This window comes from Tursiops truncatus, chromosome 3 (genome assembly GCF_011762595.2).
Source record: "Tursiops truncatus isolate mTurTru1 chromosome 3, mTurTru1.mat.Y, whole genome shotgun sequence".
Lineage (NCBI taxonomy): Eukaryota > Metazoa > Chordata > Mammalia > Artiodactyla > Delphinidae > Tursiops > Tursiops truncatus.
In genome coordinates this window covers 127,589,623-127,603,868 of record NC_047036.1, presented here as the reverse complement: position 1 = coordinate 127,603,868, position 14,246 = coordinate 127,589,623, and the positions used below count along the sequence as shown (strand labels likewise).

At 37.6% G+C, this 14,246-nt stretch overlaps 1 long non-coding RNA gene across 1 annotated transcript in view; it reads right to left on the bottom strand.

Annotated features, from left to right (window-relative positions):
* Window positions 1–3,408, bottom strand: part of LOC141278347 (uncharacterized) — a 98,011-nt gene extending 94,603 nt beyond the window's left edge. Inside the window, exon 1 of the long non-coding RNA XR_012330924.1 lies at window positions 2,440–3,408. This is a non-coding gene — a long non-coding RNA (uncharacterized lncRNA). The remainder of the gene's footprint in view (window positions 1–2,439) is intronic.
* Window positions 3,409–14,246: the final 10,838 nt, after the last annotated feature.

Genomic DNA, 14,246 nt, shown 5'->3' with positions numbered 1-14,246 from the left:
CGATGGATAAAGAAAATGTGGTACGTACACACACACACACACACACACACACAAAATGAAATATTATTCAGCCATAAAAAAAGGAAGAAAATCTTGCCGTTTGCAACACGGATGGACCTTCAGGACATAACGTTAAGTGAAACATGTCAGACAGAAAAAGACAAATACTATAGGACCTTATTAATATATGGAATCTAAAAAGGAAAAAGAAGCAAGATTATAGATAAAGAGAAAACACCGGTGGTTGCCAGAGGCAATGAGTTAGAGTATGAATGAAATGGGTAAACGGCATCAAAAGGTACAAACTCTCAGTTATAAAATAAATAAGTCATGGGGATGTAATTTACAGCATGGTGACTATAGTTAATAATACTGTATTGAATATTTGACACTTGCTAAGAGAGTAGTTCTTGAAAGTCCTAAGCAAAAGAAAAAAAGTTTTTGTAGCTATATATGGTGACATGTTAACTAAATTTACTGTAGTGATCATTTTAAAATATATACAAATATTGAATTATTATGTTGTAAACCTGAAACTAATATAATGTTATATATCAATTATACTTCAATTTAAAATTAATTCATTAAAGTAATACAAGCTTATCTTGAAACACCTGAACACATACAAATTTTTTTTAATGTTTAAATTATTCATAAATAAAACAGCCAAGAAGTCTAAGTGGATATGGCAGAAAAAGTATTCCTCTAATACTTAGTAAGTACCCCAAAATTGTAAAAATCAATAAAAATGTAAAAGGTACCAGTAGCATCCAGACCTGTGAGGTGGCAGGAAGGGGAAAAAGTTCTATAAACTCCCTGCCATCCTGTGAAAGAGTTTTTCTTATTTTCCTCCTTCTGATTTAAAGAATATGGAGGGGACTGATGTAAATGATTGATGGAAAGTGAGGTTGAAAACTGAGTTAACTACCTTTTTCAGAAGAAAAGATTCAAGTTACCATGAGAAAATTGAGAAACAATTCCAGTCCCAAGAGTACATTCTTCTATCTGGCCATCATTTAAAAGTCTACAAATAAATTCTGGAGAGGGTGTGGAGAAAAGAGGACCCTTGTACACTGTTGGTGGGAATGTAAATTGATGTGGACACTGTGGAAAATAGTGTGGAGGGTCCTCAAAAAACTGAAAATACACTTACCATATGATCCAGCAATCCCACTCCTGGGCATACACCCAGACAAAACTATAATTCGAAAAGATACATGCAAACCTATCTTCACAGCAGCACTGTTTATAATAGCCAAGACAAGGAAACAACCTAAGTGTCCATCAAAAGATGAATGGATAAAGAAGACATGGCACATATATACAATGGAATATTACTCAGCCATAAAAGGAAACGAAATTGAGTTATTTGTAGTGAGGTGGATGTACCTAGAGTTTGTCATACAGAGTGAAATAAGTCAGAAAGAGAAAAACAAATACCGTATGCTAACACATATATATATGGATTCTAAGGAAAAAAAAAATGGTCATGAAGAACCTAGGGGCAGGACGGGAATTAAGATGCAGACCTACTACAGAATGGACTTGAGGACATGAGGAGGGGGAAGGGTAAGCTGGGACAAAGTGAGAGAGTGGCCTGGACATATATACACTACCAAATGTAAAATAGATAGCTCGTGGGAAGAACCTGCATAGCACAGGGAGATCAGCTCGGTGCTTTGTGACCACCTAGAGTGGTGGGATAGGGAGTGTGGGAAGGAGATGCAGAAGGGAGGAGATACGGGGATATATGTATAGCTGATTCACTTAGTTATATAGCAGCAACTAACACAACAATGTAAAGCAATTAAACTCCAATAGAGATGTTTAATAAAAAAATACTGGACCCACCACTCTTCAAAAAGGACAAACAGATTATAAGGAGTCATGGAAAATTCATTCATGTTATAACAAGCAACTAGAAGACTAACTAGAACTTCTCCCATTAAGTATAAGCAACATTTTTTAAAATAACAAAAGAGTATGGCAAGTGTACAAATATGCTATAGTAAAATATTAAAAGAATGGACGGGGAGCTTCCGGGAAGATGGCGGAAGAGTAAGACACGGAGATCACCTTCCTCCCCACAGATACACCAGAAATACATCTATACGTGGAACAACTCCTACAGAACACCTACTGAAGACTGGCGGAAGACAGACCTCCCAAAAGGCAAGAAACGCCCCACATACCTGGGTAGGGCAAAAAAAAAAAGAATAAACAGAGACAAAAGGATAGGGACGGGACCGGCACCAGAGGGAGGGAGCTGTGAAGGAGGAAATGTTTCCACACACTAGGAAGCCTCTTCGCGGGCAGAGACTGCGGGTGGCGGAGGGGGGAAAGCTTCGGAGACTGCGGGGGAAAGCACAACAACAGGGGTATGGAGGGCAAAGCGGGGAGAGATTCCCGCACACAGGATGGGTGCCGACCAGTACTCACCAGCCCGAGAGGCTTGTCTGCTCATTCTCCGGCGGCGGGCGGAGCTGGGAGTTGAGGCTCGGCTTCGGTTGGAGCGGCGGAAGAGGACAGGGGTTGGTGCGCCACGGCTAGCCGAGAGGGAGTCCGGGGCGTGGTCTGGACCTACCGAAGAGGCAGGAGACTTTTTCTTCTCTTTGTTTCCTGGTGCACGAGGGGAGGGGATTAAGAGCACTGCTTAAAGGTGCTCGGGAGACTGGCGCGAGCCGCGGCTGGAGGCGCAGACCCCAGCTACGGGCATGGAACGTTGAGGCTGCTGCTGCCGCCACAGGGAGGTCTGTGTGCGAGCACAGATCACTGTCCGCGCCCCGCTTCCGGGGAGCCTGTGCAGCCCGACACTGGCGGGGTCCCGGGATCCAGGGATCCAGGGACAACTCCCCCGGGAGAACGCACGGCGCGCCTCAGGCTGGTGCAACGTCATGGTGGCCTCTGCCACTGCAGGCTCACCCCGCACTCCGTGCCACTCCCTCCCCCCCGGCCTGAGTGAGCCAGAGCCCCCAAATCAGCGGCTCCTTTAACCCCGTCCTGTCTGAGCGAAGAACAGACGCCCTCCAGCGACCTACACGCAGAGGCGGGGCCAAATCCAAAGCTGAGCCCCTGGGAGCTGTGAGAACAAAGAAGAGAAAGGGAAATCTCTCCCAGCAGCGTCAGAAGCAGTGGATTAAAGCTCCACAATCAACTTGATGTACCCTGCATCTGTGGAATATATGAATAGACAACAAATTGAGGAAGTGGACTTTGAGAGCAAGATTTATGATTTTTTCCTCTTTTTGTGAGTGTGTATGTGTATGCTTCTGTCTGAGATTTTGTCTGTATAGCTTTGCTTCCACCATTTGTACTACGGTTCTATCTGTCCGTTTTTTTTGTTTTTTTTCTTAATAATATTTTTTTTTATTTTAATAACTTTATTATATTTTATCTTATTTTATTTTACTTTATCTTTTTTCTTTTTTCCTTCCTTCCCTTCTTCCTTCCTCCCTCCCTCCCTCCTCTTTCTTTCTTTCTTTCTACTTATACTAATTCTTTCTTTCTACTTTTTCTCCCTTTTATTCTCAGCCGTGTAGATGAACGGCTCTTGGTGCTGCAGCCAGGAGTCAGTGCTGTGCCTCTGACGTGGGAGAGCCAACTTCAGGACACTGGTCCACAGGAGACCTCCCAGCTCCACATAATATCAAATGGCGAAAACCTACCAGAGATCTCCATCTCAACACCAGCACCCAGCTTCACTCAACGACCAGCAAGCTACAGTGCTGGACATCCTATGCCAAACAACTAGCAAGACAGGAACACAACCACACCCATTAGCAGAGAGGCTGCCTAAAATCATAATAAGTCCACAGACACCCCAATACACACCACCAAACATGGACCTGCCCAACAGAAAGACAAGATCCAGCCTCATCCACCAGAACACAGGCACTAGTCCCCTCCACCAGGAAGCCTACACAACCCACTGAACCAACCTTAGCCACTGGGGATAGACATAAAAAACAACGGGAACTACGAACCGGCAGCCTGCAAAAAGGAGACCCCAAACACAGTAAGATAAGCAAAATGAGAAGACAGAAAAACACACAGCAGACAAAGGAGCAAGATAAAAATGCACCAGACCTAACAAATGAAGAGGAAATAGGCAGTCTACCTGAAAAAGAATTCAGAATAATCATAGGAAAGATGATCCAAAATCTTGGAAACAGAATAGACAAAATGCAAGAAACATTTAACAAGGACCTAGAAGAACTAAAGATGAAAAAACAATGATGAACAACACAATAAATGAAATTTAAAATTCTCTAGATGGGATCAATAGCAGAATAACTGAGGCAGAAGAACAGATAAGTGACCTGGAGGATAAAATAGTGGAAATAACTACTGCAGAGCAGAATAAAGAAAAAAGAATGAAAGAACTGAGGACAGTCTCAGAGACCTCTGGGACAACATTAAACGCAGCAACATTTGAATTACAGGGGTTCCAGAAGAAGAAGAGAAAAAGAAAGGGACTGAGAAAATATTTGAAGAGATTATAGTTCAAAACTTCCCTAATATGGGAAAGGAAATATTTAATCAAGTCCAGGAAGCACAGAGAGTCCCATAGAGGAGAAATCCAAGGAGAAATACACCAAGACACATATTCATCAAACTGTCAAAAATTAAATACAAAGAAAACATATTAAAAGCAGCAAAGGAAAAACAACAAATAACACACAACGGAATCCCCACAAGGTTAACAGCTGATCTTTCAGCAGAAACTCTGCAAGCCAGAAGGGACTGGTAGGACATATTTAAAGTGATGAAGGAGAAAAACCTGCAACCAAGATTACTCTACCCAGCAAGGCTCTCATTCAGATTTGATGGAGAAATTAAAAACTTTACAGACAAGCCAAAGCTGAGAGAGTTCAGTACCACCAAACCAGCTTTACAACAACTGCTGAAGGAACTTCTCTAGGCAAGAAACAAAAGTCAAGGAAAAGCCCTACAATAACGAATCCAAAACAATTAAGAAAATGGGAATAGGAACATACAAATCGATAATTACCTTAAATGTAAATGGATTAAATGCTCCCACCAAAAGACACAGATTAGCTGAATGGATACAAAAACAAGACCCATATATTTGCTGTCTACAACAGACCCACTTCAGACCTAGAGACACATACAGACTGAAAGAAAGGGGATGGAAAAAGATATTTCATGCAAATGGAAAACAAAAGAAAGCTGGAGTAGCAATTCTCATATCAGACAAAATAGACTTTAAAATAAAGAATATTAGAAGAGACAAAGAAGGACACTACATAATAATCAAGGGATTGATCCAAGAAGAAGATATAACAATTGTAAATATTTATGCACCCAACATAGGAGCACCTCAATACATAAGGCAAATACTAACAGCCATAAAAGGGGAAATCGACAGTAACACATTCATAGTAGGGGAATTTAACACTCCACTTTCACCAATAGAGAGATCATCCAAAATGAAAATAAATAAGGAAACACAAGCTTTAAATGATACATTAAACAAGATGGACTTAATTGATATTTATAGGATATTCCATCCAAAAACAACAGAATACACATTTTTCTCAAGTACTCATTGAACATTCTCCAGGATAGATCATATCTTGGGTCACAAATCAAGCCATGATAAATTTAAGAAAATTGAAATTGTATCAAGTATCTTTTGTGACCACAACGCTATGAGACTAGATATCAATTACAGGAAAAGATCTGTGAAAAATAAAAACACATGGAGGCTAAACAATACACTACTTAATAACGAAGTGATCACTGAAGAAATCAAAGAGGAAATAAAAAAATACCTAGAAACGCATGACAATGGAGACACGATGACCCAAAATCTATGGCATGCAGCAAAAGCAGTTCTGAGAGGGAACTTTATAGCAAAACAATCCTACCTTAAGAAACAAGAAACATCTCAAATGAACAACCTAACCTTGCACCTAAAGCAATTAGAGAAAGAAGAATAATAACACCCCGAGGTTAGAAGAAGGAAAGAAATCATAAAAAATCAGATCAGAAAGAAATGAAAAAGAAATGAAGGAAACGATAGCAAAGATCAATAAAACTAAAAGCTGGCTCTTTGAGAAGATAAACAAAATTGATAAACCATTTGCCAGACTCATCAAGAAAAAAAGGGAGAAGACTCAAATCAATAGAATTAGAAATGAAAAAGGAGAAGTAACAACTGACCTGCAGAAATACAAAAGATCATGAGAGAATACTACAAGCAACTCTATGTCAATAAAATGGACAACCTGGAGGAAATGGACAAATTCTTAGAAGAGTACAACCTACCAAGAATGAATCAGGAAGAAATAGAAAATATGAACAGACCAATCACAAGCACTGAAATTGAAACTGTGATTAAAAATCTTCCAACAAACAAAAGCCCAGGACCAGATGGCTTCACAGGTGAATTCTATCAAACATTTAGAGAAGAGCTAACACCTATCCTTCTCAAACTCTTCCAAAATACAGCAGAGGGCGGAACACCCCCAAACTCATTCTACGTGACCACCATCACCCTGATGCCAATACCAGAGAAAGATGTCACAAAGGAAGAAAACTACATGCCAGTATCACTGATGAACATAGATGCAAAAATCCTCAACAAAATACTAGCAAACAGAATCCAACAGCACATTAAAAGGATCAGACACCATGATCAAGTGGGGTTTATTCCAGGAATTCAAGGATTCTTTAATATACGCAAATAAATCAATGTGATAAACCATATTAACAAACTGAAGGAGAAAAACCATATGATCATCTCAATCGATGCAGAGAAAGCTTTTGACAAAATTCAACACCCATTTATGATAAAAACCCTGCAGAAAGTAGGCATAGAGGGAACTTTCCTCAACATAATAAAGGCCATATATGAAAAACCCACAGCCAACATCGTCCTCAATGGTGAAAAACTGAAACCATTTCCACTAAGATCAGGAACAAGACAAGGTTGCCCACTCTCACCACTCTTATTCAACATACTTTTGGAAGTTTTAGCCACAGCAATCAGAGAATGAAAGGAAATAAAAGGAATCCAAATAGGAAAAGAAGAAGTAAAGCTGTCACTCTTTGCAGATGACATGATACTCTACATAGAGAATCCTAAAGATGCTACCAGAAAACTACTAGAACTTATCAATGAACTTGGTAAAGTAGCAGGATACAAAATTAATGCACAGAAATCTCTGGCATTCCTATACACTAATGATGAAAAATCTGAAAATGAAATCAAGAAAACACTCCCATTTACCACTGCAACAAAAAGAATAAAATATCTAGGAATAAACCTACCTAAGGAGACAAAAGACCTGTATGCAGAAAATTATAAGACACTGATGAAAGAAATTCAAGATGATACAGATAGATGGAGAGATATACCATGTTCTTGGATGGGAAGAATCAACAATGTGAAAATGACTCTACTACCCAAAGCAATCTACAGATTCAACTATCAAACTACCACTGGCATTTTTCACAGAACTAGAACAAAAAATTTCACAATTTGTATGGAAACACAAAAGACCCCGAATAGCCAAAGCAATCTTGAGAACGAAAAACGGAGCTGGAGGAATCAGGCTCCCTGACTTCAGACTATACTATAAAGCTACAGTAATCAAGACAGTATGATACTGGCACAAAAACAGAAAGATAGACCATTGGAACAGGATAGAAAGCCCAGAGATAAACCCATGCACATATGGTCACCTTATCTTTGATAAAGTAGGCAGGAATGTACAATGGAGAAAGGACAGCCTCTTCAATAAGTGGTGCTGGGAAAACTGGACAGGTACATGTAAAAGTATGAGATTACATCACTCCCTAACACCATACACAAAAATAAGCTCAAAATGGATTAAAGACCTAAATGTAAGGCCAGACACTATCAAACCCTTAGAGGAAAACATAGGCAGAACACTCTATGACATAAATCACAGCAAGGTCCTTTTTGACCCACCTCCTAGAGGAATGGAGATAAACACAAAAATAAACAAATGGGACCTAATGACACTTCAAAGCTTTTGCACAGCAAAGGAAACCATAAATAGGACCAATAGACAACCCTCAGAATGGGAGAAAATATTTGCAAATGAAGCAATTGACAAAGGATTAATGTCCAAAATTTATAAGCAGCTCATGCAGCTCAATAACAAAAAAACAAACAACCCAATCCAAAAATGGGCAGAAGACCTAAATAGACATTTCTCCAAAGAAGATATACAGAGTGCCAACGAACACATAAAAGAATGCTCAACATCATTAATCACTAGAGAAATGCAAATCAAAACTACAATGAGATACCATCTCACACCAGTCAGAATGGTCATCATCAAAAAATCTAGAAACAATAAATGCTGGAGAGGGTGTGGAAAAAAGGGAACACTCTTGCACTGTTGGTGGGAATGTAAATTGATACAGCCACTGTGGAGAACAGTATGGAGGTTCCTTTAAAAACTACAAATAGAACTACCATATGACCCAGCAATCGCACTATGGGGCATATACCCTGAGAAAACCACAATTCAAAAAGAGTCATGTACCAAAATGTTCATTGCAGCTCTATTTACAATAGCCTGGAGATGGAAACAACCTAAGTGTCCATCATCAGATGAATGGATAAAGAAGATGTGGCACATATATACAATGGAATATTACTCAGCCATAAAAAGAAACGAAATTGAGCTATTTGTAATGAGGTGGATAGACCTAGAGTCTGTCATACAGAGTGAAGTAAGTCAGAAAGAGAAAGACAAATACCATATGTTAACACATTTATATGGAATTTAAGGAAAAAAATGTCATGAAGAACCTAGGGGTAACAGAGGAATAAAGACACAGACCTACTAGAGACCGGACTTGAGGATATGGGGAGGGGGAAGGGTAAGCTGTGACAAAGCGAGAGAGAGGCATGGACATATATACACTACAAAACATAAGGTAGATAGCTAGTGGGAAGCAGCCGCATAGCACAGGGAGATCAGCTCGGTGCTTTGTGACCGCCTGGAGGGGTGGGATAGGGAGGGTGGGAGGGAGGGAGACGCAAGAGGGAAGAGATATGGGAACATATGTATATGTATAACTGATTCACTTGTTATAAAGCAGAAAGTAACACACCATTGTAAAGCAATTATACTCCAATAAAGTTGTAAAAAAAAAAAAAAAGAATCGATGGTGGTATCAAAAGACAGTTGAAGAGCCCCATGTGGAATAAAACATGCTCTATGAAACAGATAAATTGCCCACAAGTGCTTCATGTGATTTAAAATTTTAATAAGACTTGAAACAAGAACTCAGATGCCAAATAATGAAAAAACAGAATGAGACTGAATGGCTGTTTATATAGCTATGGAAACAAATTAAAAGCCAAGAAGCCATTATTAAAAAACTGTTAAGTAAATTAGAAACAAAAGAAAGCAGATAAACACAGCTATAAAGTGAATTACTGAAACAAAGGCTTAATGTAACCACAATGAATGAAAAAAGAATAAAATCAAAACAATTACAAGATAATCAACATGGAGGACAAAGGTGATCTAACTTGGGGCTAACCAGCATCCCTGAAAAGATATTCAACCTTTGATAATACCATAAAATCAAAAAATATTCCTTAAATGATGAAGTAAGTCTGTATACTGAAAAAACACACAATAGTAAAACAAAAATTGTTGCATACGTATCAAAACCCAGGTGTTAATGTATATGTGTATATGCATATATATATATTATGTAAAATATATAATTACATAAAATTACATATAATGTTATATAATACATGTAATGTACTTTCTACTTTTTTTCTTCTATGAGGCAAAAAAAAAAAAAAAGCTCATTTAACAGTTCTCCCCACCAACATCCATTGCCAGAAGCTAATAAATGGGTATATACAAAGTTCTAAAAAAAAAAAAATCAGGACCAAAGAATACTATATCCTACCAACTCACCCCTCAAGTATAAAGGCAATTGTTTTTAACATGGAAGAATTCAGGGAGTACAAAACCTGCACGTCCTTCTTAAAAAAAAATTAATGTAAGTTTAAATCCAGCCACCAGTGACATGAGTAGCGGCCCAATAAGACTAATGAACCATCCAAAGTCAGAAGATACTTCAGCAAGGTCTACAAAGTTCTGAGAGAGCTGAATTTAATACACACTTGTTGACTGACTGACTGTCTTCACACAGGTTAAGAATAAATAAGCAACCTTAGACATTATCATCTGACTTTCCTTTGCAGCTGGCAAGATATTTGACTTGTCCCTCAGGAACACGTCTCCATTCTGCTACCAAAATTTCATTTCCCAAAATACACAAAATGTCCTACAGAATTGGTTCCCATGTAAGGCCTATTCTTTTCCACTCCCATGATATGACTTATCTAATTCATCTCTCCCCAAATGGCTCTTATCTACATTTCCAAACCCTTCCTGCAGATTACCATTATAACCAATTCAATACTATATTTCAAGGGCTTTAAATATCTTCATATATTTTGATCCAATAAATTCTCTTCCAGATAGGTGTCAAAAAAATCATCTCAGATATAGGCAAATATGTATGCTTACTATAGTATTTATAACTACATTTGCAAAATTTTACAAGCAATATAAATATCCCTAAAGAAATTATTAAATTATGATATATAAAAGTAATGTTAATATTTTGAAAATTGGCTGTGATATCAGAACATGAATATAATAGAATAATATCTGAAACAATGAGGGTACAACAAATGTGGGTATATAAATACATATGATAAGGTTCAAAATGCATAAAAATATATGTTTATGAATGTAAAAGATAATGGAAGGAAACACACTCTGATTTTCCCTGGGTTGTGGTTTTAAAAAATAATTTTATTTTTAGTAATTATTATGATGAAAAATTCAAGGTGTATAGTCAAAACAAATTAGAGAAAAAATAGCTACCTAAACTCCACTATTACTATATATTATCATTAACATTAGATGAACATAATTTCAGATATTTCTATATGTATATGACTTTCTGTGTGTGTGTGTATACATAATACACATAGAACATAACTTAATAAAAATGATTATAATATAGACCTATGTTTAAAATGAAGTGTAGTAAGTATAATTATACTAGAATTATACCACCTGTCATTTAACCAGGGCTTCTCTATAGGCAATTCGCTTCTTTTGATTCATCATTTCATGGACTAGATTTTTTTTTTCCCAACCAGTACTTACAAATCTTGTTTCCTTTCATTCTTACATACTTAAGGTAATGAGATTGTCTGATGTATACCCAAATGACAACTTGACTGAATATTTATTGGCTTTAATTGAGTTGCATCACTGTGAGTTAAAGTCTAAGACTTGTTCTCCGCTCCCTAAAACTTTTGTCCACATCTAAACCTTTTCACATATGAATTTCAGAATTTATCAAGTGAGAACTTAATTCTCTGGATTTTTCCTTTAAGGCTTGGGAAGTGTCTTTGTGTTGGGGCCGGGGATGGGATTGTATTTTAGGTTCTGGGAATACAGTAGTAACCAAGATAGACAAGGTCACTTCTCTCAAAGAGTATGCATGATGAATTAGAAAATGAAAAGGACAATAATAAAAAGCAAAGCATAGATTGGCAAGGCCTATGATGGGGGTGATACATGGCTATGTTGTGAAGCAGGAATTCAGAGACCTCGCTTGTAGGAAAAACTTACTGTTCATCCAAGAGAAACACTTAACTTTCTCTGGGCCTTGATTTATCTCTAAATTGAACATATTAAACTAGGTTATATCTGAGATCATTTCACTATCCCCCAAATTTCCTCCCATAATGTATTCACGTGACTATCTTCTGCCCATACTGGTTTAGTCCTGCCTCTTTCTACAGGAAGGCTTGGCAAACCACTTAAGCTCACTGATGTTCTCCACTCAGTGGAATGAATGATGTCAGTTCTGCTTATTATACACTTATCATATACTTTGTCTTCTCAACCAGATATAAGTTCCCAAAAGAAGAGACCAGGTCTTAAGCTTTATATTCCCATAGCACTGAACATGTTGCCCAGCACTTCCAGTGAGGTACAACTTAAATTCACAGAGACACTGCCTGAGTAGAATTATAGACCAGCAAGGAACATTGCTATATTAGTCCCTGGTGAGAAAATAGCTTCTATTCCTGCCTTTTTTATAAACTATTGTGTTAATACCACTCTGTGATATACAACGTGGGGCATCACAACTTCTGACAAATGTTTATATTGCAAATATTTGAAACATGATATTCTATAAATACCAAATATACGTAGACGTTTTAAAGGTCCGTATCTCAACCCTAGTCCCAGTTTTTAGTGGACCTCTAAAGAGCATGGTGCAAACTCAAATGCCTAGGCAGTGTACATGGATGAGGTAACCGAGTTTTACTGCAGTAGCATCTTAACTCATAATTTATCACACAAATTAAATATTTGCTCTTTCTTTCCACTAATAATCTATGTTCTCCCATTTTTCTCAAAAATTAGCTCCTCTCAATCCATCATTCACTGTCCCACTGTGATAAAGAAATACATATAATATATTCTTTTTAACCCTACTACAAAAAAAGCACATGCAAAATGATAAATGTCACTGCCACTCAACCTCAATGTTGGCAAGACCAAACTGAAGACTGAGGTCCCAACTAACCCACTCAAAAGAGGCAGCTGCTCCTTACTGCTAATGAAATGTTTCCAGTTTTATTTGTTTTGTTTTGTTCCTGCAAGGGAGGCCAGAAGTCTGCATTTTTGTGTAGCATCTCCCAATTTAAAAATATTAACAACCAATTTAAATATTTTAAAATACTATACAAACAAAACAAAAATGTCTATGAATATGTGGCTCACAGACTTAAAGTCTAAAATTTCTTTTCTAAAATTTCTTCAACTCTGACATGTAATGAATTTCTTTACTCAAGGTAGAGGTAGAGGGTAAGCTCTATGCAGAGTTATTCTGCTATTAGTGGTGCTGAAATTTCTGTTCTTACACTGCACTGTGCAGATGACCCTATCTGATCCTTCACTGAAGAAATGTGCTGTATGCATAGAACATAACAGTGAGATTTCAAAATGGTCTGTGTGGCAAAAAGAATAAAATAACTAGGAATAAACCTACCTAAGGAGGCAAAATACCTGTACGCAGAAAACTGTAAGACACTGATGAAAGAAATCAAAGACGATAAAAACAGATGGAAAGATATACCATGTTCTTGGATTGGAAGAATCAACATTGTGTAAATGACTATACTACCCAGAGCAATCTAAGATTCAGTGCAATCCCTATCAAATTACCAATGGCATTTTTTACAGAACTATAACAAAAAAATTTACAATTTGTATGTAAACACAAAAGACCCTGGGTAGCAAAAGCAATCTTGAGAAATAAAATCGGAGCTGGAGGAATCAGGCTCCCTGACTTCAGACTATACTATAAAGCTACAGTAATCAAGACAGTATGGTACTGGCACAAAAACAGAAAGATAGATCAATGGAACAGGATAGAAACCGCACAGATAAACCCACACACATATGGTCACCTTATCTCTGACAAAGGAGGCAAGAATACAAAATGGAGAAAAGGCCACTTCAATAAGTGGTGCTGGGAAGACTGGACAGCTACATGTAAAAGAATGAAATTAGAACACTCCCTAATACCATACACAAAAATAACCTCAAAATGGATTAAAGACCTAAATGTAAGGCCAGACACTATAAAACTCTTAGAGGAAAACATAGGCAGAACACTCTATGACATAAATCACAGCAAGATCTTTTTTGACCCACCTCCTAGAGGAATGGAAATAAAAATAAAAATAAACAAATGGGACCTAGTGAAACTTAAAAGCTTTTGCAGAGTAAAGGAAACCATAAACAAGACGAAAAGACAACCCTCAGAATGGGAGAAAATATTTGCAAATGAAGAAACAAACAAAAGATACAAGCAGCTCATGCAGCTCAATATCAAAAAAACAAAAAACCCAATCCAAAAATGAGCAGAAGACATAAATAGACATTTCTCCAAAGAAGACATACAGATTGCCAACAAACATGAGAAGATGCTCAACATCACTAATCATTAGAGAAATGCAAATCAAAACCACAATGAGGTATCATCTCACAATGGTCAGAATGGCCATCATCAAAAAATCTACAAACAATAAATGCTGGAGAGGGTTGGAAAAAAGGGAACCCTCCTGCACTATTGGTGGGAATGTAAACTAATGCAGTCACTATGGGGAACAGTAT